This window comes from Grus americana, chromosome 1 (genome assembly GCF_028858705.1).
Source record: "Grus americana isolate bGruAme1 chromosome 1, bGruAme1.mat, whole genome shotgun sequence".
Lineage (NCBI taxonomy): Eukaryota > Metazoa > Chordata > Aves > Gruiformes > Gruidae > Grus > Grus americana.
Genome location: NC_072852.1, coordinates 40,181,683 through 40,207,592, shown reverse-complemented (window position 1 = coordinate 40,207,592; position 25,910 = coordinate 40,181,683). Strand labels below are relative to the sequence as shown.

Sequence of the window (25,910 nt, the reverse complement as noted above, 5' to 3'; positions counted from 1 at the left end):
AGGAAGGAATGTGTAGAGGGGGAGCAGGACTACAATTAGCTGTGTGCTTAGCTCAGCTGGGACTTCAAGCCATACCTAGATCACAGCTTCGTTAGCACAACTTGACAAGAGATAACTTATGTTCCTCCTCTAGCTAATATGTACATCTCTGCCTAAATGTATGCAAAATATCATTTATTTCTATTGAGAAATAAAATACAAATGAAAAACTAACAAGAAAACCATATACCCACCTGAATTTCACCTGTCTCAGGTTTTACTTTCTAGAAATGTTTCTTCAGTTACCCATCACTTCCAAACATCATTAATGTCACTCGTACCTGATCTGGGTTAAAAATAATCATTATTTTCCTTGCTCAGCTATTTTTTAATCTGGACCAGCTTCCTGATCAGGTTCACCACATGAACACCCAAACACAAATAAGGGGGTGGCACTGTTTACACCAACAGCACCACAAAAAGAAATGCTCTTTGAAACTACACCCACAGATACACCTTTGTAGTTACTCAATTCTGTGCTGCAGTTAAATAATCAATCACACCTTATTGTCACAGAAAACCTGAAAGGAAGGACAGAACACAGAAAAATTCAAACTTAGGCAGTTTTTTTCCCTGTTTGTTTGTTTTAACAGAAACATTTAAAAAAGTTACGATTCTGACCCATCCACTGGACTTGCAGCTTAATTTTAAAGCAAGTGCAACAAGCGAAATGGGTACTACCCCAATCTAACAATTTTCTAGAAGAGGACAGATAACTTTATTTACGTAGTTTAAACAGCCAATTTGCTGCTTCAGGGTATTAGAAGTCTGCCCAAAGATGATACAAAACCCAATCGTTTGCAGATTCTACAACTACAGCATTTTGTGGGTAATAACTCAGTGGTCTCTAGCAAAACAGCACAATTTGTTTAAAAACATGGGATGTTTAATGTTTTGGCATAAACCCCATTTAAATAACAAGCCCATAAAGCTTGCTGGCACTTAGACAAGAATGGAAAGAAAACAAAAATCTATTCTAATTTGCTCAATTCTAAGAACTAGATTTGTACTTTAAATTTAGTATTAATTTATATGATTCAACACCTTAAACTAGACTTCAAGTACAGATGAATGTAAGTTAAAAAACAGTTCCAACAGATATTTAAGTTGACTTACTAACTCCCCTCTAGATTTACTCTCTAGGTGAAAACTCAAAGCAGTAAAAGATATAAAGTACTGACTTCCCTCGTTAGGTTTCTCTACTCCAGCTTATTATCATTTTTGCAGTGAACTACACATTTTAACGAAGTTGGGGTTTTTTTTAAGTAAGGGAAATTGCTTGTTAACATTGTTAATATTCAAACTCCTGTAAAATAATTAAGGGATCTTCTCACTCCCTACAACACATTTCAACTGCTCAGGAAAGGCCAGGGAATGATACAGAAAAAGTCTAAACCAGCTAAACTGAACCACCACTGTCCACGGAGAGGATTTGTTTTTACTAGTTATCGTAACAAAATACAGCAATTTAAAAGTAATTTCTGAGGAGCTATTTCATATATATTTTATTAGCTGAACACTGTCACCTGAGACCCCTGTATGGTGTTTTATTCTCTGAAGAAATGCAGTAATGATTTTTGAGTTGCTCTCTTGTGTTTGCAAGACGTGAGATATAGAACAGCTGAGGTATCTGGCAAACTGAAGCAAGTAAGTTCATTACAAATGGATTAAGATGTGACTTCTAGGTTTAGAAGTTAGTTTAATAAATATTTACACTCAAAAATCATTGGTCAAATGGAAAAAAAAGTTTACACTTCAAGATGAGATAACTTGATAGAACCTTTGAGAAGTAAAAAAAAGTTTTAAAATCCACTGAGTACAAAAACCACCAAATAATTAAACATATAATAATTACATGGTAATTAATGTCTGTAATAAGCTGACAAGAAAACTGGTGGAGCTTTGATGTCTTGAGTAGCTCCAAAATCAAGGTCAGTAAACGTTCTGGAATACATTATTTAGGTAGAAAGTTAACTGCTTTCAATTCAAGAGTAAACGAGTGAGATGTAGTGTCTTATCATAACACAAAGGAGTCAGACTAGGTTCCTCCATTCTAACCTTAAGCAACTTATGACTAAACGTTAGCGTTAAAAACAAACAAACAAAAAGCAACTCCTTTCTCCAATATTTAAAGATTTTCAAAAGCAGTTTTAGAATAAAAACTACATTTGAACTTGGTGTTGAAATACAATCCTGCCAAGGACTACATTTTAGCCTATCACCACATTACATACAAGACTGACATAAATTACAGAAGTGATTACTGAGTATCTTAAAACATGGAACAGTAGAAATAACATCAATGAACACACACGGTTTGAAAGTATATGCATCTTTGGATAGAAAAATCAAAATGTTTGCTATGTAACAAAGGTACAAAGTCTGAACTATAAACTTTAAGGCTGCATTAACATAAGTGGTACTTTTGATCTAGTATCTTTGATAATTAGTTTCACCTATTCAAATAAAGAAAAAATCCTCACTATACCATGTAAGAGGAAGTTTTCCATAAGCACACAGTTCAGATAATTTTATATGACGATTCATAAAGCATGATTACTGAACATAGTGTTCCTTTTCTACCTACCTCATTTTTTTTCCTGTTTTTCCTACAGAATTCCATCTCCTGGCACAGAGACTTCCACTGGGAAATACCCTGAAAATAACTGGCCTTTTTGTACCAACTTTGGGGTTTAGTGACTCAGTAGGGTGATGAGTATCAATCACCACACTGCCAGTTATTCTGTCCAGTAGAGATGGCCAGTAAGATGAAGCCAGACAAGTACACCAGGTAACAGGACCAGAGGTGACTAAGGCCAGGCCCTTTGGAAGATTCTCTCTACGTCTTGCTGTCTTTCCTACATTGGCTTGATCTTTTCTTTCTGTTACAGTATTCATCTCACTTCCTTGGTCCTTTTCCTCTCACCACACCTCGTGTCAGCTATCTGCTTCTCATTCTGCTTTCTTTGTTCAGCTCATCCCTAGTCCATATCCAGGACCTTGCTACCACCATTGCTCTCAATCTACAATCACTTATGTAATACATGTATTTTTCTTGCATGCCTGTCTTATCCATTTAGACTATAAACTCTAAAAAACAGTTGGTAATTCCTGCCCTAATATTTCTACTGCAGCTACCACAAGAGAGATGTAATTTCAGCTGACCATTACACACACTGTAACAGACATGAAAACTGTAAGTCCAGCCACAATTCCTTGGCAGAAACACCTCTACCAGTCTAAACTGGCATCCTTGTTTTATGGCACAGCTACCTTGTTGCTTTTGTCTGTTCCTATGTAGTGAAAATATTCTCCGTCCAAGAACTGGCAATGAGCAGACTCATTTCAACTATGTTAAAACAGTGTTATGCTTATCATACAATTTAAGTGCCTTGCACTTCACCCTTAATTTGAGTACAAGTTATGAGTTTTTATGTGCAATTCTATACTTACAGAAATATTATTTGATATGATACTGCTTATAACCCTTCACACAATTGTAAAGGCATCAAACATACAGCTGACGGGTACAGGCTTGGAAAGGGGAACACGTACGACTTGTCAGCAAACTTGACTTAGACAAAGCTTCCTAAAGAACTCCAGCTATACCTTACTTACAGTCAGCACACAGAGAGACAAGGGAAGAAAAAGTAATGGTGGAAGACCTTGAAATAAAGACAGACATTCTCAAGACATGCTATGTCAAAAGTAGTTTACTTTTCCTACAGGAACTGTGTTCTTAGAGATAATACAACTAGTGAGTCCAAAGGTCCATATATAGAAGGCTCAATCATGTGAAATTAAAATCTTTTTCATAATCATTTTCACAGCTTTGCTCATATATACTAAGGCAAAAAGGGCACCTTGTTGAAAAGTCTCCCACCATTCCCTTACAATCTGAAGGCTATACAAGGGAAAGTCTATGTGGCCAGGATAGAAGATGGACCAAGAGAACACGTACCCATCAAACGTTTAAAAAAACCTGTTACTGCATGGTAAATTAAATTGAGCATATATCAGTATGGATTACACCATAAACAACCAGTGAGAACTTCAATGAATAAATAGTCATTAGGATGGTGCAACTTCTACCAAATGCACAAAAATTATCTCAATCTGCCCAAGTGGCCCAACAAGCTTGTAATTTTGGCTATTGGCATGTTTTGAAAACGTATCAGCAAGTATGCTTGACTGGTTCAAAGAACTTTGATCATTAGTTGGATTGAAACAGCCATGAATTACATAGTCCTAAAATACAGAGAATTATCCAAGTTTACAGTCTCTAATGCAAAAAGTTCAATCTTTACCAAAGCTACATAATAAACAGGCAGAAGGACATGATCATTTGTACCCAATGGCATGGCAGTACAGACACAGCTAGTCCCTGAGCATGCTGTTTCTCCTTTCCAAAGCTTTACTACACACAAGAAACCCCAGTTACCCAGTATGACTGGTTTAAAGCAGGACAGATTTTACACGTGGCCTCACAACACACAAATACAGTATTTGTCCCACTAACTCTGAAATAGGTTGCTGGTCTTCATTTTGTAAAAAGGAATAGTCTCTTTGCGCTTTGCAGACACTTTAAGGCACCAACGGCCTGCCTGTGCCTCCATCTCTTTACTGCTATTGCTGCCTGTGCTGGCTAAATAAATTACGCTACTTGTAAAAATAAACATGGCTTCTCAAAAAGTTGTAACAGATCTGTGAGGACTAACAAAAAGATTATCATTCACATTCAGTTAACAGACAAACATCCCCTTCAAACCACCACCAAAAAATGGTCAAATTAATGATAGCGCAGACATGTGTATCATACTCTGTGCATGTTTTCCCATAGAAATTTACCTATATTTACAACATAGTAATATTTTAAACAATATCAAGATAAATATAAACCATTAAAGGATGCCATTAAGATTTATATGTATTTTCCAAGTCATTCCTTAAAAGCCACATCTTCAATTACCAGAAACTGATCCTTTCAAATTCAAAATATTTAAGTGTTCTTGCTTATTTAGTCTATCCAGAAGAAGACAGCAGTATGAATAGCAAAACCATGTTGTTATTAATATGTCATTAACATCACAAGCTTCCTACTGATTCAGTGCAACCCTAGAAACCTGGGGGTTTTGTTGTTTTCAAGCAACAGGGACAGATAGGATGTTTCTCGGGAGAACAGAGAAAAAAAATTCCTGTGAACAGTTGTGTCTAAGACTACCCCTCACAGTCAATAAAACTACAAGTTAACATTAAGAATCTAAGTTTCATGTAATAATATTCCATCATTTTGAACTTAACAGTGAGGAGAAATCCCAAATAATTTTGTATCTTAATTTATTCTACACATCAAAGGAGCAGCATTAATCTAGGCAGACAGAACAGAAGGTGGCTGAACATAACCAAAACCACAATTATTTTATAGTCAGGACAAGTGTTTGTACTGGAAAGGAAATATTAAAATTAACCTTAAAAAAAATAGGTGCTTTTCCTACACTTACTTACATGAGCATATTGCTTATAAGGGTCACGTTTGATGTCAAAGATTTTAACATTCCAGGCAGACAGCTTTCAAAACAGTTGGAATTGTGAAAGCTCTTTTAACCATATACTCAAGATTAAAGTTAAACTTTTAAAAGTTTTGAATTTCTCTTAAATATTCTCTGTCACAATTTAAAAAACCACATTACATTAATTGTGTCCCAGTAGATATATTTAAGTATGTGTGGTGCAGGAATGACTGGGAGGTGGGGAGAAGGATGTAAAAAATCCCATTTACAGAAGAAATTCAGTTGTATCCTATTCATATATCATTTCCATTATGAGTTGTACCTACGTACTTTAACCAGAGCATTTGATATTAGTTACATAAAGGGAATAACTAGGATGACTGTATACCTTTAAAAAAAGCCAAAACAGTGAATATAAATAATCAAAACAGTTGTGTAACACTAAAGGCCACTCAAAATACTGCAGATTAAATATTGAGCTACTCCATAAACTTTTACACTGCCAACCCCTGCTTGATTCCCTGAAAAAAAGTTAAAATAATTTCTTACTACTGTTGTGAAATCACAGAGAAGTCCAAATGACTCAATGCTAATATTTACACATCTATGTCCCACTCAATTTGTTGTTCTTTATATGTTGACACCAAAGCCCAGAAAAATGTCAAAAATAAATCATTATTTTAAAAACTTGTAATTCTCTCCTAGAATTATGTGTACTACAACTGACAGAAGGTAAGAGGTAAGAAAACCACTGCTTTCAAAACCAAGCCTATGTTTCTGAGATGATACAAATTCAATTTAACAAGGATGTATTGCTTCCTCCCATGTATAGAAAATAGGTGCACAGCTATCAAGTAGCATGACGTTTTCCTTTTGTGAATTAAACAATCATTTTGAGACGGGATATTTTAAATTTGCTCTTCTTTCTTGGAATGCTATTTTGTGTTACCTTCAGCTGATCTAAAGGTCTTTCCAGCTCTGGCTAATGTTCTATTTAGCCAGAAAAGCTTCAATCCAAACCACTGTGCTAATCTTTTACTATTACTAGTGCCAACAAAAGGGAGGCTGAACCATGAAGCCTAAGGAGAAATCATACTCATACTCTTCTTTTTTGGCAACAGGTCATACTCTGACCATTTTAAAGTGGTCATGAAAATACAGTTTCATTATAATCTAAAGAGATATTACAAGGATCTACTAAAATAGATCAACTCGTATACCACTAACAGAAACCTACAGAACACCTAACGGAAAACGGGCTGTAGCCTCTGAAACTGCTTTCTTTCAACATCTTTTATGCGAAGTTAAGTTCATATAAAGCTACAGTTATGTGTGCAAAGTATAATGTCAAGCAAATACTGAAATCTGTTTAAAAGTTGGGAAAAGTTAAGATTTTTTTACAGAAAGCATAGTATGTCAGTTGCCACATCGAGAACGGTATTGAAAAGGCTTACTGAATCTAGACTTATACAAGCAGCATGTTGCCGTTCTACAACTAACAATGCTATTTCTGACTTCCATTTACACTGCAGGAAAAAAAGTCAAAAATTCTGCACAAGTACAACTTCAAAAGTTCCTAAATGTTTAGGAACAGGATTAGTGACCATTTAGCCAGTACAGATTTTTTTTTTAGAGAGTCCACTGACTTTTGCATTTCCTTTAAAATAAGAACACAAAAGGTTCACTTAAGGTACAAGTAAAGATTAAGCTCCTGACATTTAAGGTCTTTCATTTGACTGATGGAATTCACTCCCATTATTTTTTTCAAAAATTTGAAAAATTGTCAAGCATCCTTACAAACTTCAGCTCAAGCATTATACAACTCAGTATTAATCTATACTTTACATAAACACACAGCATGAAACCTTTGGAAGTTTGTAATTTGCTAAGCCTGATTATTGAGTGTTCAGCAACAAAAGCTGCGAACAGCAAGATTTTTGTGTCCCCTCGCAATCTGCAAAAGTCATAGAATCATTTAGGTTGGAAAAGACCTCTAAAATCATCAAGTCCAACCGTTAACCTAACACTACCAAGTCCACCACTAAACCATGTCCCGAAGCACCACATCTACATGTCTTTTAAACACCTCCAGGGATGGTGACCCCACCACTTCCCTGGGCAGCCTGTTCCAGTGCTTGACAGCCCTTTCAGTGAGGGAATTTCTCCTAATATCCAACCTAAACCTCCCCTGGCACAACTTGAGGCCATTTCCTCTTGTTCTATCGCCTGTTCCTTGGAAAAAGAGACCAACCCCCACCTGGCTACAACCTCCTTTCAGGTAGTTGTAGGGAGCAATAAGGTCTCCCCTCAGCCTCCTTTCCTCAGCCACTCCTCATTAAGACTTGCACTCAAGACCCTTGACCAGCTTTGTTGCTCTTCTTTGGACACGTTCCAGTACCTCAATGTCTTTCTTGTAGTGAGGGGCCCAAAACTGAACACAGCACTCGAGGTGCGGCCTCACCAGTACAGGGAGACGATCCCTAGTCCTGCTGGCCACACTATTTCTGATACAAGCCAGGATGCTGTTGGCCTTCTTGGCCGCCTGGGCACACTGCTGGCTCATATTCAGCCAGCTGTCGAGCATCACCCTCAGGTCCTTCTCTGCCGGGCAGCTTTCCAGCCACTCTTCCCCAAGGCTGTAGGGCTGCATAGGGTTGTTGTGACCCAAGTGCAGGACCCGGCACTGAGCCTTGTTGAACCTCATCCAGTTGCCCTTGGCCCATTGATCCAGCCTGTCCAGAACCCTCTGTGGAGCTTTCCTGCCCTCAAGCAGATCAACACTCCCGCCCAACTTGGTGGTGTCTGCAAACTGACTCAGAGTGCACTCGGTCCCCTCATCCAGATTGTTAATAAAGATATTAAAGCGAACTAGTCCCAATACTGAGCCCTGGGGAACACCACTTGTGAATGGCCACCAACTGGACTTAACTCCATTCACCACAACTCTTTGGGCCTGGCCATCCAACAAGTTTTTTACCCAGCGAAGAGTACGCCCGTCCAAGCCATGAGCAGCCAATTCCTCCAGCAGAATGCTGTGGGAAACAGTGTCAAAGGCTTTACTAAAGTCTGGGTAGACAACATCCACAACCTTTCCCTTATCCACTAAGCGGGTCACCTTGTCACAGAAGGAGATCTGGTTAGCCAAGCAGGACCTGCCTTTCTTAAACTCAAGCTGACTGGGCCTGATCGCCTGGTTGTCCTGTACATGCTGCATGATGGCACACAAGAGGATCCACTCCATAACCTTCCCTGGCACCAAGGTCAGACTGACAGGTCTGTAGTTCCCCAGATCCTCCTTCTGGCCCTTCTTGTAGATGGGCATCACATTTGCTAATTACCAGTCAACTGGGACCTCCCTGGTTAGCCAGGACTGCTGATAAATGATGGAAAGTGGCTTGGTGAGCACTTCCGCCAGCTCCCTCAGTACTGTTGGGTGGATCTCGTCCGGTCCCATAGACTTGTGCGTGTCTAAGTGGTGTAGCAGGTCACTAACCATTTTCCCTTGGATTATGGGGGCTTTGTTCTGGTCTCCATCCCTGTCTTCCAGCTCAGGGGGTTACCTGGAGAACAACTGGTCTTACTATTAAAGACTGAGGCAAAGAAGGCATTAAGTACCTCAGCCTTTGTCATGATATTTGCCCCTGCATCCAATAAAGGATGGAGATTCTCCTTAGCCCTTCTTTTGTTGCTAACATATTTATAGAAACATTTTTCATTGTCTTCTATGGCAGTAGCCAGATTAAGTTCTAGCTGGGCTTTGGCCCTTCTCATTTTCGCCCTGCATAACCCCATGACATCCTTGTAGTCCTCCTGAGTTGCCTGCCCCTTCTTCCAAAGGTCATAAATTCTCCTTTTTTTTTTTTTCCCTCAGAGTGCCAGTCAAAGCTCTCTGTTCAGCTAGGCTGGTCTTCAGCACATGGGGACAGCTTGCTCCTGCGCCTTGAAGATTTCCTTCCTGAAGAGTCTCCAGCCTTCCTGGACTCCTTTATGCTTCCAGACTGCCTCCCAAGGGACTCTGCCACCCAGGCTCCTAAACAGGCCAAAGTCTGCCTTCTGGAAGTCCAAGGTAGCTGTTCTGCTGAACCCCCTCCTTACTTCTCTGAGAATTGCAAACACTATCTTTTTGTGATTGCTGTGCCTAAGATGGCCTCCAACCATCACATCACCCACAATGTCTTCTCTGTGACCACAGCATAAAAATTAATTTAGAGCAAGAACATAAACTTTAAGCCTTCATATTAAGTAGCACATTTCACATTTTATTTGTAATGGCAGTGCAAGATAAATGGCTTGCTTTCACCTTAAAATTAATATTCAGTAAAGTAGGACAGTAGTATGTTTTAAAAACTTATTACACTACTTGAAATTCTAAGTTAAAAGGATACCTTTGAAATGATAACTACATATTGTTTGAAAATATGTTGGCGCTGGCACAGAATCTGCAAAGAATAGCCCAAGCTTTAACTTAATTATCCTTTTACAAGGATTGTGGTTTGAGAAAATACAACAACTTCATAAACATAATAATCACTAAGCGTAATAGCCTTTGGCAATAATGTTCCAAAGCAAGTTTGGATAATCCAAGATAAACCATGACTCCTTTCTCTCTGTACTTTTGCAGTCAATATAGAAAATTCAAAAGCAAATGAAAATGATGTATCTTAGACTGTACAAGCAAACAAAACACAAGCTTCTGTCAAAGCAACACACTGCATCCAGCAATAATTGAATTAGTCAACAAGAGTATGTTACAGAAACTGCAATCCAACAACAAAATCTGCAAAAGCTATGTTATTTTCTAGAACAGAAATATAAAGGAACTGAAGAAAATTTAGACAAAGTTACAGAAGCTGTGTGAAGTAATCATCGTGCTACTTACAGTGCACTTTAATCCCAGATACTCTATCCATTTATTGCAAGCCCTTTGTCTACACTGGAAGACACCCCAAAACAAAAGCACAGATGCCACTTATCCCTACCTAACAATATTGCAGATATTTTGTAAGTAATTTAGAACTAAGCAACATGCTAATTAGCTAATGTAAGACAGTAAAACACTGTAATTCAAATTCGATATGTAATAGGTGAAGTTAGGATAAATTAAGTCAAGCACACAAAATTCAAAATATTCCAAAAATCAAGCTTCTTCCTAAGTGATTCCTAGTCCCCTTTATCAGTTCCCATTCAATTCCCTATGCTCATCCACTACCTTATCTTATCTTGCCCAGCTCCTACAATTTCTGTTTAACCCCACCAACCTTTAGGCTGCTCACCTATGTGAAACACTCCAGATTTCCACAGGTCCAGTTCTACATGTGAATTGGATGTATTCTCTATAATAGCCGATCATTACAACACACTAATAATTTGCTTGTTCTGAACATGATATGTGCTTTGATACTGTTGTACAACTTCAAGTAAATTATTTAACCCTGAATATTTCAAAGATTAACCTAACAGCCCTACGCTCCTTCATAAATTCCAATCCATTTATGTTGACTATTTGAACATGCAGATCAATTTCTGTACATTACCCCCTAAATTACAGTAGGATAAAATTGTTGGTTTTCAGTCAATGCTGCTTAACAAGTGTTCTGGAAAATAACTAGAGAAGCAAGAACATTATGCAGAGCACATGTACTGATAATACTTTCTTTGGGAAGGAGAGAGAACTTCTAATTTACATTACTTCAGTCACCCTATATACATCTATAACATCACAAGTGAAAGGGCAGCAAAGTGTAGTGCACAACGGAAAACAGTTGGAAAACTTTTTAATACTATATGATGGAACCACAGCCAGATTATATTCATCCCTCGCTTCTGCTGTGCCAGCAACTGAAAGTCTGTGGTATGCTGCAAGGAGGGCTGCTGTCAGATTCTGAAGCCTGCCTAGCGCTGTAGACTGACGCAAATTCTTCTGCAGCAGAGACAGTGACCTTTGCAGGCAGTCCTATTGCACTAGCCTACTTCAAACAGGATCATGAGCATGTTAAACTTTCCCCACTCTTAACAGCCCTACGCAGCAGCAACATGGATCAGTTAGCCCATTACATTATTCAATCTAAAATGCATTAATTCTTGGCTGCTGAGGTGATATATTTTGTCCATTATATTCACTGAACTAGGGCCAAACTGGATAGAACAAATTTGTATGGGTATGTTAATTTTAGCCATTTTTGTAACTCAGTATGTACTGAAGCGAGAGCCGAGTTCTTTAATCTGTAGCACATCTAGGCTTCCTCACTGGCCATCAGATAGCCTAGGGAACAAGAAGTAATCATAAGATCCTCAGAACTCAGTCTACTACTTGTGTGGTATGGTACACAACTCATTTGAGAGTTTCCCTAGAGAATCATCTATAGTTGACACTTTTGACAAGTTTAATTACATTTGCAAAAGTTTAAAATCTCTGCCAAGTCACTGCTATAGACATGTCATGAATAGTGAAATATAACCTTAGATGAAGCACACCTAGTAGCTTAGTTACTAAAAAAAAATATTACTAAAATAGATGTATAAATAATGCATAAAACCTGTATGAAAACCCGCAGGGCACCACATAACCCATTGGTACAATTCAGTACATTAGGCACAGGCCTAATGTGTGCCTATGAATGCACACACTTCATAGGGAAGCATTTACAGTTTTCTTGGAAATAAAATGAAGTTCTGGGAAGCAGCAACCACCACCATCAAGGAGCCAGTGGATAAATTCACTATCCTCACAAGATGCCAGCCCCTCAACAAAATCCCTACCTCATTCAGGAGATAAACACTGAACCACTCATGAATCAGCAGCTAAATTGACGCAGTTCACATCATGGCCTCTTAAAGCAAGCAAACAGAAAAATATTGTACGGCATACTGTAAACTGATTTACAAATAGTTTAATCATTCAGGTACAAGATGATTGTGCAAAGCAAACTAGAAAAAAGTGCACTGACTGCCCCAAGCTATGCTGTCACTATTTTTGAGTTAAAATAAAAAAAACCCCAAATCTACCTACATCCAATTCAACTGTTAACATTTCACCCAAGTGTAAAGCAGCTGGGCAAAACTGTGCCATTCAAACAACTTAAAAAAAAATATTTAGAGGAAGTGGGAAAGATCTACTCACTGTGTATCTGCACCAGCACAAAAATTTCAAGTCTCAGTAACAATGTGTTTCTGTAAAAATATTTTTTTAAAAGTCCCAAATTACACATTATTTAACAACAACAACAAAACAATCCACCCACCAAAAAAAAAAGAGTGGAATTTTCTTCTTCTCCATATCTCAGTTTGGAAAGAAAGTGTGATGGGATTTTAGCACAGAGCAAAAGAAACTCAGCTTCTAGGTTTCTGAGATTTTTACCAAATTTCCATTCAACAATGTTTTTACTCTCTCCAGCAGCATAAAAGCAATATATTCACAAAAAAACCCCAGATTTGAAACCCAAAGAAAGTTCAAATAAAGTTTCTTATTAGGGTTAGCCTATGAGTAACTCAGCAAGTAGCTTTTAACATACAAAATTTAACATCAAACATTTTGGTAACTATTTTAGTTGCATTTCATTCATAACTCTACATTTGCATTTCAAAGACAACACCCCCTTATTCTTTCTAGTTTTATGTTCTTTTTACATGCACCTATGCACTTACAAAATTTCCTGTTAACTACCCACCTCAAAATAGTCCATTCATAATGAAAGGTAATCAATGATGTGACTTCATGGAAGTTGTGTTTGGTATTGGAATTAATTCATAGAAAGCCTTTGCAATGAATGTAAACCAAGATCTCTCTCAAATCACTAACAGTCAGCCCACAATATTTACTATTCGAAGTAATATGTAAAATACTTCTACTGTTCACCATACACTGCTAGGCTTTATTATTCCATTGTCTCAAGCATTCTTCTGTGACATTTCCTTGTTTGTTCTGAAGAGAGGAATATAGAAGGCTTTCTGAAGCTACATTTCCTTGGTATAGCACACTTGAGAAATAACATTTCATACAGAACAAACCTAAAATCTAACTACTTAAAAACCTCATTAACACAGTATTTCACTTATTCCTCCTTAGCTGACAAGGAAGCTTTAAATATTTAATTACACAAGAGTTTACATTCTTTTCAGCTCCTGGGTTATGTCCAATTTTGACAATCTGAATGCTAGCATTTCTACAGACTAATGATGGAGCAGAACATAAAGCTGAAAGCACCCAAGTGACAGAAGAGTGCTGAAGATTTTCTTTCTATGAAAGAATGAACACTAGCCATCCCTTTCCCATCCTAACCTCACCAATAATTTTAGCTATTAATCAACCATAAAAGCTATGTTAACTTGCATAACTCCATTAAAAGAAAAAACAAACCCCCCCCACATCTCGGTCACACACTTTTATGTGGGGCATTGGAAAGCAACATGAAAAATACAATCTGCCTATTCTAGACATTTTGACATAGCAGCAGGATTAGAAAACAGGTCTTACTTCAAAAGTGTTTATTTTCTTGAAAAAAGTTCTAGAACTGTATGTAATCAAGCACTACAGCAGTTCACTAAAAAAACCTGTGTCAGACAATTTCAAAATAATTAGCTACTAAATGCATAGCTTGTTGAAACAAACACTTAACTTTTATTGTGCAAAAGCCTAAAACTACATACTTCATGACAAAATCATAGAATCTTTAAGGTTGGAAAAGACCTCTAAGATCATCAAGTCCAACCATCGACCCAACACCACCATGTCTACTAAACCATGTCCCGATGTGCTACGTCTACCAATAACTATGAAAACTTAACGCTTATGATAGAACATTTCATAAGAATCCAATGCACCACCCTTAATGCGCTGCTCACTTTATAAGTCAGCACTACAGCCAATCAACAGTACCACTGCAATCAGTTATCTTATAACTAATGCAAAAGCAGTTTGACATATCACATAACTGGTTAATATCACTCATTAGCATAAATTATCTCATGGTAGTCAACATTTAATCATTTTATTAAGAGCTTTCCCTAGAGTACACTACTTATCATTAAGTACTTCAGTCTGTCCTCAAAGCCTCAGCTGAACAGAGTTCCAACTCTTAGACATCTTCCTACTCCGAACTCCTAATGGCAGCTTATAACCAGTAAATTACAAACTGACCGGCATATGCTTAGGTTGAACCTTATTCTTCCCACATATCTCACCAAGTTTTGTCACCTGCAAGTCAATGAGAAGTCAAAACACTAAGCGAAATCTTACATGAATCAGGATCCAAATAAATAAAAAGCCACTCAAAATTGAGCTCCAATTTACTTATCAATAGATGAGTATAGGAAGCTATCAGAGGTGAGATGTGAACATAAAACTTCATTTAACTGCTTGCCAATTAATTTTTTACATGCTTGTACCTGTGAACCTTAACACTTCACAAATATTTAAACCTGGACACCAACATTCACAGCTTGCCTTAGGCTGAGCCCCAGGGTAAATCAGAGGTGCATATGTCCTTGGAGGGGGCAGACAGGATAGGGGACAGGCTTTAGAATAAATAAGTGTTACTCATTTATTTTAACATCAGCAGTGAAGAATTCACAGAAAAATGCTAAACTGGTATGGTATTGGCACAATCAAACCTTCGGAAAGGTAGTTCTCTCTAATTTCACACTACTGAAACTACTAACTACTTTTTACTTTTATATGAAACTATTTAAAAAACATTCCATTTAAAATTAGCAAGTTACAGCCATTTAACAAATAGAATTCTATGTTACAGCTGACATAAGAAATACAAACTCTTCAAGAGAAGTAAATTTAAATGTAGCAGACATACATGAAGTTGTGCTCTACAGGACTAGTTTATAGGGACTTAACAAAACAAGGAACCCTGAAGCAGGAAAAAAAAAAAATATTTATTAAGCAAATGTACTGATACTTATGGACGAAAGCCATATAAAAGAAAACACATTTGTGAAGGTCAGATGATCCGCATTCACTGTAGGCACAGAAAATCTAAGACAAGTAACTTGAACTTTAGATTCTGAAGGGCACTTTATTGCCCTTTATGAGTAGAAATATTTCAAGTCCCTAAGTGGCCTTAAGTATCTTAAAATAACAGTTATAATATACACTTAAACCCAAAGAGTCTTACAGAAACTAGAAGCTTATCTAAGTTTCTGGTATATGTTGTACCTCTGAGACAAACCCCACATTGCTCTAGAACTAAAGACCCAGAGGATAAGCTGGAAACGCTGTCCCCACCTCTGTTGTCAGAAAAAGTTCTGGAACTTGGGGAGGGAGGATAAGGAACGTTCACCCATCTACCTGCCAAAGGAGGGGAAAAAAAAGAAAGGGGGAAAAAAAAGAAAAAAAAGAAAAAATAGCTTGTCTGAAGCCTGTGTGGCATATTCTCTTTTTCCTTTCCTGTATACATTCTTTTCTCATCCAGCAATTTTTAGGAATGGAGCACTCTGGAGCTGCAGGACTGATCAACTGGCACGTATTACTCAGAATTTCTCTCTATATAGGCACAACAATGTTGTTATAATACTACTAAATAAACACCACAAAGTTCAAGTTTAGAGAACAATTTATTGGATAATATTGTATTTAATATTAGCTTGTTCATTACTTTCTAAGATCTTAAAATGTCTTAACCAAATGCCTTTTAGTAACAAAGATTAACATAATAGTATCCTTCCCACCAAATTTCACGTGCAGAGGAAGCTCGCTCAGGAACTGAATACCATCGCCTGAAACTTACACAGTAAATGAAGAAAGAGACAGTATCAGAAAGATAAGAAAGCAGGCATTCACATTCACACAGAACATCCAAACATTTGCCAATTAGATGCTTTTAGGAACCTTAAAGTAGGGGCCAATTATTTGAGAATTTAAGACTACCTGCAGTCTAGCTGCACAAATACTGTATAGACCGATACGAAATATCCAGCTTACTTGAGCATTAACATTTGTACACCTGAAAGAATTAACACTAAAGCTACCAATGCCCTAGTCCTTTTACATTTATGGCAATACAGATTGATGAGTGACACGTACACTGCACTCTCAAGGCATGAAAGTCTACTCAGTAGAGAGAATGAACACAAGGCAGTTGCCATGACCCAGGAGAGATTCACAATTTAACTCTACTATCCTAAACCACTTCTAACATATAGCTTGCTGTATCTGTCTTAAATTTATTGACTATTGTAATTCTTTACTTTTTCCTTGTATTACCAGCCAAAAACACTCAAGTACTGAGGAGCCCCAAAAGTTTAACTTTCTCAAAAAAACCCAAATAAACCCCAAAACACAAGCCACAAAAACCTTGTGACCCCAAGTTTCATGAGACACAAAAAAAAATATTTAAGAGTCACTTGGCTTTCCTTATTAAAAAAATTTTAAAATATATTACCTCTGTTAATATTAGCTTTAGTTCTGCAATAAGTGATGTATAGGACATGGCACTTCATACTACTTTTATTGCCAGTTTAATTCAATTTGTATATCACCTAAATAAAAACTGCAGATTACATCTGATTTGCCTCACCAAAGAAACGTGCCAAGTGCAGAAAAAGGTATTTACTAACTGAAATCATATACGATAAAGTCCACAAAAACTGACATTATACTTACACAACAGTTCAAAGCATGCCACCAGTGCTCTCTGTTTACTCCAAAATTAAAAGTATAGCCATTAGACAAATGAACCAGATTTTGAAGATACAGAGCAATATATATTTAAGAGGTCTCTATAAGAACAGATCCAAAGATAACATGCATCCCTGTCAGCTTTGGTAGATAAAAACCACAGTTCATCTGTATAAGCAGAGAGACAACAGGATACTCTAATACCCATGAAGAAAAGTCAGAGGTGCAATCATTTTCTATTGTAGTAGCATTAGCATACATAACATACAATTATACTCAAGTTTCCTAAATCAAAGTGAAGAATATGACATGAAACATGAAGACATGGGCGGGGGAGAGAGTAGACCAAGAGTAGCAGGGAAAAAGGGTATGATGCAGAGATATGAAATGCAGGTCTTCAAATTCAAAGACAATGAGCTTTAGCTTGAAAAGGAAAACTAGCAGTCAGACTACTAAAAAAATCGCTGTATTTTAAAGAGATTGCAGGAGAAGAGGGAGGAGGTACTTTAAGTACTCCAGATGACAGATACGGACCTAAACTTCATTTGTAAAGACAGAAAAGAAAACATGGTCTTGAAAACGTTGTTTGGACAAGGAAGAACATGGATATGAATAAAACATGACTGTGGATTCATGGAGAAGAGGGAAAAAAAAAGAGGGCTACTCCCAAACAACTGCCCTGGGCGAGAAAGGATTGTACTGCTGTCAGCAGTGTCGCGAATGGCAAGTAAACAAGTTGAGAGAGATGATAATGAGCTCTGAGACATTCAAAATGTTTATAAGAAACACTGCAAGGAAATGCAGGACTGAACGAAGGCACATAGAGCCACAAAACTCTACAAAGAAATGCAGTAACCTAAATAAAGGAAATAGCATGCACGACTTTATGGCCACCGTACACCTCCAGATTAGTGGGAAGAGGGTACAAAAGAGGGAAGATGCTTGCAGCAAGCAGTACTGCAGAGGGACAAGGCTGTGACAGCCGGACAAGTTTCCCTACGTCACATCTCCTCTTATTCCCACAAAACTAAAGCAGCTTAGCTATATGCTTTATAAAAAGCACAACTACACTTTGAAAAAGTAAATAAATTTTTGGATTGTATTATTGTACCACCTGACGGACGTACTATAACAACTACTTTCAATTACAGTTATTGTGATTTAAAAGCAAGAGCATATTTTATTTAAAATTTGTAATCTAATTACATGCTTCAATCATTGTTTGAGTTACTGAAAAATACAGACAGCTACAAAGAACAGAGTATTACACCTTCTACTTCTAATGGTTGGCTGAAAAAGCTAAACTTGAGTGACATCAAGGGGAAAAAAAGTGTCCACTTGCTTTCCAGTAAGACTTTTTTAAAATAAGAACAACAACAACTGTGTTTTAAAGGAGTAATTCAAAGAGATTTAAAAAAAAAAAAAACCCAAACCAAAAACATAAATACAACAAACTCTAAGATGTCGGAAGAATCTTAACATACTTGACTGAAGAAGTAGCCCTCCCTGTGTTTGCTTGGTATCTTAATTTGCCTTTGGTTTCAAAACTCTAGGCTTGCCAAGAGCTATTCCTTTCAAAACCTCAGGAATTCCATTACTAGTTTTAAGCTAAATTAAAGGAAAATAGAAGCATTCAACGCATGGCGAAAGTATGCACAAAGTGTTTGTTGATACTCATAAATAGACTGAAAAATTTAGACATGTCTGAAGGATAACTGCTGCACAGTCAGCTCTGTTTTGCTCTGCTACGCAGCTAAGCAAAAAGCTACTGCTGTCATTTCAGAAAAGCTCAGCACAAGATACATTGCTACCAAGATCGAACACAGCACTAGATCATTCATTTTTCACTTTAAGTTTATACATAAACCAAACTCTGCATTTCTGCAGGGGGAAAAAAAAAAAAAGTGGGTGTTTCCCCTTTAAAGCTACTGCTTCAACATCTCCATTTGGGAAAAAAATTTCACACTGTCCTAAGGCATGGCAAAAACAGTCAACTCTCCACCCTATAAAACATCTTGCAAGTCACGAAATAAAGATATTCCATCTCAAAAATACATCTAATATGCTGACTAATATCTTTCCAATGCTCACATAATGAGTCCCTTCCAAATTTCAATATTCTATGATTCTAAACAAGCAGTATTACTACAGTCAGATCTACTGACTAAATTACAGTAAGAATGAAATGTCCCCACCTGCATATTGTGCCAGGTGTCATACTAACACACAAGAAGGTAATATCCCTGTACAAAGCATTTAAGAAAATTTGCTTGAAAGACAAACGCTTCATTTGTGTCAAGGTGAGTAATCCCAACAGGTAAGTGCTACTAGGCAGTTTAACCTCTTTGGCAGCAGCCACAGGAAAACAGTGGAAATATCAACACACCAGTTTAAACTGCAGCTCCAGTGAGAGATAGATCAAAGTTCTGTATCTTCCATTAGAAACACAGGAATCCAAGTACCGGCATACAGGATAGAGAGTCTATTTTACCCTTGAAAAGGCAGGAAATTAAAGCGACTTTTCACCATTGAGTCAGCACACAGTAACGGATCAGTGGTTTACAGTAACCGTCACCACTGTATGAATGACAGCAGTAATATCTCAACCCTGCCAGGTCCAAAATCACTGTGAAGAAAAGCCAAGGGAAAGAAGTCAGTTCTTCAGACTAAAAACACAGTGCCCCAGTCTCTCCTGAGTTTGGAGTACAGTCCATGAAAACTATCACTATCTCAGACATGCCAACTGCCTTATAGTTCTGTTTGTATTACACACATAGACAATTCATACAGAATTTCTGAATCAATTTTCCTCAATGGAAGAGTAACAGACACATGTACAAGAAAAAGCTGAATAGCAAGAAATACTTGAGTACCTTTGCCATAAGATACACATTTATCATAAATAAAGGAAAAGAAAAAGGATGAGCTAAAACCTACACTTGGGATCTTTTTTTTAAAATCCCAGATGAAAAACATACCAACGCAGAGGTGTTTCTACCTACAGCCAATACTGAACTTGAACCTTTACATCAAAAAAAAAAAAAACGTTCTGTGAGAAGAAATGGCAGGTCTAGTAACTGTGGCTGATTCTGAAAGCTGAAGTAAATAAAGGTGGCCATCCAGCACAGACAGCTATGATAGCAACGACACACAACACAATGATTTTACACTTGCAATAATTCAGAGGAACACACTGCCTAACACAGATATTACTATTAATTTGTTGACTGAGATTCAAGCAAAACATTTAGGAATTATCCTGGACCACCTGAGAAGTCAGTGACAGATTAAGTACAGCTTATGTGACAAGAAGTTTCTCATCTCACTACTCCACATATGGATGTGAAAGCATTTTAGAAGAACAAGACATGAAATTAAAGTACTCTGAGACAAGAGAAGGAAACAGTCAGTAATCACAACGCCATTTCCACTAATTAGAAAAGAATGCATATAGTCAGTCCCAAACATGCAATAATCATGAAATTTTATTGTATAAACATGAGAAATAAATTATTAGTTCTTTTTATTAAAGCCAAGCAATAATTATTTCTGTTGTCATTTCAAGCTTGAGGGAAAGACTGAAATTCTGGAGAATCACATGGCTCCAGGAGGATGGGCCTCAATAAAGAGTGAACTAAAATGACTGTCATGATTGTTGCCACCCTGTCAGAAACAGTGAAGAGGAAACTTTGAAGAGTACATTATACTTGGAGAATACGTGACACATACACACACGGACATTTATATGCATACATACTTATATGAGAAAACACCACACAGCAGTTTATCACCAGTTCAAGTTCAAAAAGAATGTTCACATCTAACACTGATTACAGAGTAGGGCCAACAAGAAAAGATGATGCTTAAGAGCAGAAAATTCAACGTCTGTTATATTAGAACTGCTGTTCTACAATTTACACGCAACTAGATCATCTGCGTATGCTGCGTGAAATTACACATCTCTGGACAGCAGCTTTCGGCCAACAGCTCCTCAAATTGCTTTGATAACAAAATTATGTTATTCAGTAGCAGACAAAAATAAACCCAATTACATTTGTTTCAGAAAACATTACTGAAAAGCTGCAGATAGGTCATCTCTTCTAGCAGTAGCTACTGCCCAGAGTTACTCATCGCCACCCAGCAAAGAGAGGCTGCCACCCATACAGACTTGCAACAGAGTGAATCGTGTACAAGCACACTAATCCACTTCAGGAAAAACTGATCAAGGTAACTGACCAGTGAAGGTAGCTTGAGTTAATAATGTCCATTTAACTACTGATTATGCCTAAAGCACTCAACACTGCATACAGCTTCTTTGGTGGAAAGGATCATTAAGCATGGTAATCTATAGCAGAGGAGTAGAGACAAATGGCTGGGGGACACAGTATCTACAATTTTCACAGATGTTGGGGGGGAGGGGGGGAGATCAATGCCTATCCGTATCCTGAAACATTAAGTACAACTTCTGTAATAGCCTGAAAGCCTTAAGACAGATTTTGAACACCACTAACCATTAAATAGTTACTTAAGAAAAGTCACACACTGCCTCCTAGGAAACTGTCTGTAGTTACATGTCTTAGGTCAGCATCATAATTTTCATAGGTTTGTTCCTCTGGTTTTTTTAATCTACTTATTACTGAAAAATACCTTGCGGTTTTCTTAGTGGACACTCTGATCACTACCTTTGCTGATTTTAGTCTTTTAAATTTAAAAACTCAACATACATGCTGAACAAATTCATTGTTTCAAGAATTTGATGGGTGAACAGCAGTTATAAACAGGAGCATATTTTTCCCATTAAGTACTGCTAAATGAAACAATAGGTACCAAATAAAAATACTAAAAAAAAAGTTACTATACAAAAGGCCAGATTCTTCCCTCAAAATCCCTTCAAAGTACATAATGAAATCAGAGACACACTGCCATGGATTAAGGGGTCTTAGATGTAAAATATGCCCATGAACCATAACTGAACAATCCATTCAAACCCTCAATGCCGTAAGAGCTTAACCTCACTGAATTAGGTCAGTATGAAATATACTTTAAACAGGCATAATGTGTCACTGTCACCAAAAGAAACAGACACACCCTGCTCCCCTTACTGCTTGCTTCCACCCCCATCTTTGCGCCAGCACAAATGTTTGTGCAGCAAACTGATCCAGCTTAAACCTAACCCTCCCCTCCCTGCCCCTCCCCCAAGCCAGTTCCAACCTCAACCCAATTCACCACATAACCATACAAGTAGTTGCCTGCACAAAGGAGGAAGCAGCAGAACGGGGTGGAAACAAACAGGACCCATGTTTTTCAATGGTGGAGCTGGTCTATGCCAGCTGTACGCCTATGCAAAGCAGTAGGTTGCAGGTTGGAGTCCCGTAACATTGGTCTCAGGTGTTCAGGCCCATGCAGCGCCGCTCTTCCCAACTTCTCTCGGATCCCACCACTTTGCTCATACAGCCCTGACGGGTATGCGACTGCAGGGTGAGTCGGTTCAGGACACTGAGGCAATTAAAAAGTAACTCTACCAAAAAAAAAAAAAAAAAAGTCGATAGTTTTCAGCCAGTTCAGCTTCCTCAATCAGCTCCCGGTGCAATCCTTACAGGCACAAGGAAGAAAGAAGAGGAAGGAGGCTGAGAAGGCAGAAGGTCCAATTTTGATCAGCTTGTGATGCTGTGGAAACACACTTGTACACCACCACATTTTAAATTTAAACTTGCCAGAGCAGCTGAACATGATTATAATAATTAATTTGTTCCTAAGATTAAAACTTGTTCCAATTTATTTCAGAAACCTAAGCAGCCACAGTCTACTTGGGCACAAGCAGCAGGAAGTGAGGCCAGTTCACTACATTAACCAATTTCACTCTTTGTGTTTAATGAAATGAAGACAGAGCATTAGTTACCTTAACTTAATACTTTCACCAGCTATTCTTTTAAATATCACTGATTAAATCACCTCAGATATTTGCAGAGGAAGAACATACACGTAACAAAACCAATGCAGTCATGTTAAGTATTACCTTAGCTGCAGTTTAGTATTTATAAGGCATTTAAACAAGGGTTCAGGTGATTAAAGTGCTCTTACAAACCTCTCTGCTCAGAAGTGAATTTCATCCACTATCAAAAAGTTGTTTTGCTTAAACTGCAAGACCCAATGGTCACAGAAGTGACAAAATTCATGTCAATGAGTTCAGAATCAGACCCCTAATAAACATGGGGGGCTACTTTCAAACGAATTTTTGAACAGTAAAGTATTGTAAGTAGGAGTACAGACAGACTGTTAACAATAATCTTGCTAACTTCCAAACAATATAATTTATTACTGGATCATTAGATTTAGCAGGGAATTATTTCCATGGCAAGTAAACATATTTGTTTATGTTCATCCAGTTAACAAAGAAAAGAAACATAATCATATCTATTTAAAAGACAAAACATATCAACATCACAGTTCAAGAACTGTATAACTAAAGTGCAGAATCAGATTCACATATCCACAAACCAGTCTTCCCAAATGCTGTATATCATATTTTTCCAGTTTATGAAACTCTCTTTTTCTTATAAAGACAGATTCTTCTACAAACTACCACCTGCCCATTGCAACAATTTAAGACAACCTTTCTTCTCTTTTACAGAAATGTCTTGTATGATGAAAAAGTGTTCCAAACTACTCTGCTTGTAAGAATTATACAGAAATGAGAACAGTTTATTTTGACTACAATTCACCACTAACATTTAAGACAAGACACTGAACTGGAAAGTGAGCAAAACCCCAGAAAGCCAGCTACACATACAACTGCTGACGTCTTGTTTCAACAAGCATTTTCAAAGCATTCTTGACACAGAGGCAAATAAACTCAGGGAATCTCAGTCAAGGAATAATGTTCTTAATCACTTTCCATTTTGAATAGAGTTAAGAGTTTTTGGACTTGAACTGGTGATTTATACTGATACCAGTTTCTTTTTTAAGCAGGCATAGACAGGTCTGTTTTTTGAATGCACTTGCTATCCTAGGAAAACAGACAACGAACATCACTGGCAGTTCAGCTGGCTTTAACAGGAAAACAGGATGCTTACTGGATCTGGACCCATGTGTCTTAATACCAAATTACTTTTAACACAGCAGTGAATCTTAAAAAAATTAAGTTTTCATTCCTCTAAAGACAAATATGTTGAAGAGCTAGCAGAGCAAATTTAATGACAGATTCATAATATAAAATCACTGCTAACATTAACACCATTAAACAAAGATTAAAAAATACTTAATCAGAAAACTTTTTTGCTCATTACACTAAACATTACTTTGTCGCTAGCGCTTTAAAAAAAAAAGCTAAAAAATTTCAAAGACTATTCAAGAAAGTCACAAATAAAAAATGTTAAAAATATTATTAATATCAAACCATAGTTGGCAACTTTTTCAACTTACTAAAACCAACCCCAGTTGGTTCTACAGTATATATTCATTGCAATAACAGTATTATTTTCAACTCAGAGTCTGACAACATTCCTAGTGATTCTAATCATGATTATCCCTTCTTATGCATTAACATTGAACAAGATGCAGCGACCAGGAAGATGAGAAAACATGCTTTCATTTTCCAGAAAATCAAGTTTAGATGGCGAACAGAGTCAAACGAGTACTCAGACACCTTTTGACCTTTGCGACTCTTCAGATCTATCCTTGCTACATTCACATCTAGGGATATGTCAGAGGAAGAGGAATTTAAGATAACGAGCAAGTAAGGTAGGTACCACTTTCATTCATACACACTTTGAAAAGCCCGGAGGACCACCTTCCCCGTGGGAGGCTCTGCGTGCTGACCCTAACCCACTGACCCCACGGAGCTCTGTCTCAGGGCTCGCACCTCGAAAGCCCCTGGACTTGCTCGGCGCCGTGGAGCAGAAAATGCACTTGTCTTGAGAGGCGTGTGACAGAAGCAGCTGACCTAAAGGAAGGTGCAAGCGCTTGACAGATCACACAAGATGAGACTGAACTATCAGTCAGAGGCGGGCGGTCAGGCAGCCGGGATCCCGCAGCCGGCGCAGACCTGCCTCCAGCAAACCAACCGCCAGGACAACTTTAACGGCTCGTCTTTTGTTTTTAAACTCACACTCCGCTCATCCACCCCCGCTCTCTCCCTCCCGCCTCAGAGCAAGGCGGTGATCCCCCCTCGGCCTTCCCCACCCACAAACAACCCCCGGCCTCAGTCGTGTCCCTTCCCCGTGCCCTTGGCGGTCCCCTCCCCGGGGACCCCCGGCCGCCACTCGCCTCCCTCCACCCCCACAGCGAGCCCCCGCACCCCGGACCCACACCTCGGACGGGGAAGGAGGGCAGGTCGTACCGCAGGGCACGTCCCAGCGCGGCTCCCACGGGAGGAGACGAGACACAGGGCTGCTCCCGCCCACGAGCGAGCCGGGCCCGAGCCCGGCCCCGGGAGCCTCCGCTGCCGCCCCCTCCCAGCGGAGCCGGCCGGGCACCCCCGCGAGAAGGAGCCGGGAGGGCAAGGGGGGAGAAGGACCAGCACCCACCTCCGCCATGAGCCCCGCGCTGGCCGCCGCGCCGAGCCGGCCGGCCGGGCCGCCTGTGACGGGGGAGACGGCGGCCCCGCGTCGCGCCGCGGGTAACGGCTGCGCCTCCCGATAGCGGCAGCAACAGGGCCTCGCTCTGGGCCGGACTCTGCCCGCGACAACTTCCGGGGCACGACGCGAACGCCTTCCGGGGGCAGTGGCCAGGGGGCG

General features: G+C 38.6%; 1 protein-coding gene across 3 annotated transcripts in view; it reads right to left on the bottom strand.

Moving 5' to 3' along the window:
* Nucleotides 1-25,854, bottom strand: part of FRS2 (fibroblast growth factor receptor substrate 2) — a 61,036-nt gene extending 35,182 nt beyond the window's left edge. Inside the window, exons 1-2 of one of the 3 annotated variants that reach the window (XM_054838064.1) lie at nt 25,701-25,848; nt 12,670-12,719 (exon numbers count right to left, since the gene is read on the bottom strand). The gene's annotated coding sequence lies outside the window, so the exon portion shown is untranslated. Of the gene's footprint in view, nt 1-233; nt 326-12,669; nt 12,720-25,700 lie in introns of all 3 variants that reach the window. The other 2 variants (XM_054838055.1, XM_054838047.1) reach the window with 2 other exon arrangements.
* Nucleotides 25,855-25,910: the final 56 nt, after the last annotated feature.